Genomic DNA, 2718 nt, shown 5'->3' on the forward strand with positions numbered 1-2718 from the left:
CCTGCATTGCTAGGCAGATTCTTTACCTCTAGAGCCACCTAAGAAGGCTTATAGTCCTTGTTCATAACAAGCATTCAGTCATTGTTAGTAACACTGAATTACATTTGGTTAAGCTTTGAAGCATTAATTCATTTTTCCATGCAAATTCATATCTTGGTTATTGAAATAAATAATTTCACAAGTCTGGGAAGACATCTTGGGCTCTGAGTGGCCCAGTATTATGCTGAGAACTCAAGGTCAGATCTGGAAAAGACTTTTCTTACCTTGAGATAAAGTAGACACTCAGTAAACACTGTATCAAGACTTTAACACACTGTCTGGTGTGGGCTGGTCACCCTCTTCAGTCATTACCCATCAGCTTTTGTCCAGAAAAAAGCATGCTTCCCAGTATTCAGGTTGAATTCATTCAGTTTTGATTCAACAATCATTTATTAAAAGCTTACTGTACCCCAAGCTCTTGCCAAGCACTTCACTGAGCTAAAGCAATTTAATGAGATTAGCAGATGCAAGCTATTATATATAGACTGGATAAGCAATGAGGTCCTCCTGTATAGCACAGGGAACTATATTCAGTGTCCCACGATAAACCATAATGGAAAAGAATATGAAATATATACATATATATATATTATATATATATAACTGAATCACTTTGCTGTGCAGTAGAAATTAACACACTGTAAATCAGCTGTACTTCAATAAAATAAATTTAAAAATAAAATCAAATAAAGCAGTTTAATCTTCACAATACCACTCTGAGATAGGTATTATTATACCATTTTATATCCATGAATATTGAAGTTCAGAGAGGTCATATGAATTGCTCAAAATTAAGCATCTAATAAGGGACCCAACTTTAAACTCACATCTAAATCTGCTGATACTATGTCCAACATTTTTTTCACTTTAAATCATAAGTGCACATCAAAACAGATCAAGTTGTGTCCAGTCTGATTTGATCAGTCCCATCTGTTTATCATTTTCCAAAAGTTTGGTATTAAAGATTTGGACTAAATCTATCAGCTCAGATTTGAAGTCCTGCTTACTACTCTCTGGACAGATCATGCTAACAAATGTGATCCAGTTCAATGAATGGACTCCAACATGCTACATTTCAGTTCTGACAAGGTTAACGTGTATACCTGTTGAAAATAAATTACAATACACTCAAGACATCAAAATATTACTGCAGTAAAATGTTTCAGGATAGTTCTCCAAAAGAGAGAGATACTGTGAGCCCGACTGAGTAAGAGAAGCATTTTATTTTATTTGAATCTTTTTTTAAAAAGCTCATGTGTATGTCCTTGGAATCGTGCCCATGTAGTCCTGTCTTTACCTGCCTAATTAAATACTGATGCCAGCCCAGGCATATCTTTGTTTGTTTCTTTTGGGGGAAAAAAAAAGCAACACTTTTACTACAATAAATTTACTTGAGATTGGGCAGAAACCAGAGCCTACTCTTAGACTTTTGACCCCACATGAGAGAATAACACAGCATATTTAGCGATGGAATTGGGTGGGGGAGCAGTGGTGGTAAAATACAGTGCTGACAGCTTGTCTTGATCAAGAATATTCTCCATGTGTGCCTCGCTGAAACGTTTCAAAGCAATTTTTTCCTCTATTCTGAAAGGTGTTAAGTATCTCAGAGTGCCAGAAACACATCATTCCCAGCCAATTCTAGTGAATTTTTTGCCAATATTGCATTTCTTCCTTCCTGCCTGAAGGTATGAGGCTAACTGAAAGTTAAGGAAGTGATACATCTCAAGATGGAAAGCTTGTATTTTATTTTTTTTAATGTCATTTATATTCCTTTAAAAATTGCAGGAGTTCCCTATATACCTCTGTTTCCCCTTGTTTGCTTGTGAAGGCATGCCACTATAACCTTTGGGAAATGGTTTGATCACAGACATCCCCCACACCCGTGTGGTGGACAAGAAAGAGTCTTGGTGTCCGGGTTCTATAGCCAATAAAGTTCCCATGGGTAGTTGTTTATAGGAGTATTTGGAAGTTTTTGTTTGTTTAGTTGCTCAGTCGTGTCTGACTCTGCGACCGCATGGACCCCATGGAGTAGCCTACCAGGCTCCTCCATCCATGGGATTTTCCAGGCAAGAATACTGGAGTGGGTTGCCATTTCCTTCTCCAGACGATCTTCCCTACCCAGAGATTGAACCCAGGTCTCCCACGTTGTAGGCAGACGCTTTACCGTCTGAGCCACCAGGGAAGTCTAAAGCAGCGCTCCAAGGCCCCAGTGAGATTCGAACTCGCGACCCCTGGTTTACGAGACCAGTGCTCTAACCCCTGAGCTACAGAGCCCCAGTTATTTGGAAGCACAGTGGAAGAATTTCAGCTGTTATGTGAACAAATTAGAAATGTGAAATTATCATTCAGAGGGGAAAAAGAAACATGAGAAGAGATGTTGAGTCCTCTCTCACCCCCCGACTTCTTTCCAAAGCCCCAGAGAGTTCTGGGTTTTGAGAGAATAGGATTTAATTAAGTGGCAAGAATGGAGTGGGGAAAAGTATAGAGAGGAAGCTAAAGAAGACAGAATAAGACACAGAGAAGCTCTGAAGCTCCCAGAACAAAGTAAACATTTGTCCTATGTGCAGTGACTTTGCCTAAGGGGAAAGAAAAGTATATTGTCCCTGTTTTTCTCTGTTACAACCGGTCACTTTTCTTGTCCTGCCTCTTCTTTCCACTGTGTTTCTTCAATAGTTTTTT

The 2718-nt window shown here is 39.0% G+C and overlaps 1 non-coding gene across 1 annotated transcript; it reads right to left on the reverse strand.

Annotated features, from left to right (window-relative positions):
• Positions 1–2240: 2240 nt before the first annotated feature.
• TRNAT-CGU (transfer RNA threonine (anticodon CGU)) lies at positions 2241–2313 on the reverse strand. Its single transcript has one exon. It is a non-coding gene; the product is annotated as a tRNA-Thr (tRNA).
• Positions 2314–2718: the final 405 nt, after the last annotated feature.

Source organism: Giraffa tippelskirchi, chromosome 8 (genome assembly GCF_054371585.1).
Source record: "Giraffa tippelskirchi isolate mGirTip1 chromosome 8, T2T-mGirTip1v1.2.pri, whole genome shotgun sequence".
Classification (NCBI taxonomy): domain Eukaryota; kingdom Metazoa; phylum Chordata; class Mammalia; order Artiodactyla; family Giraffidae; genus Giraffa; species Giraffa tippelskirchi.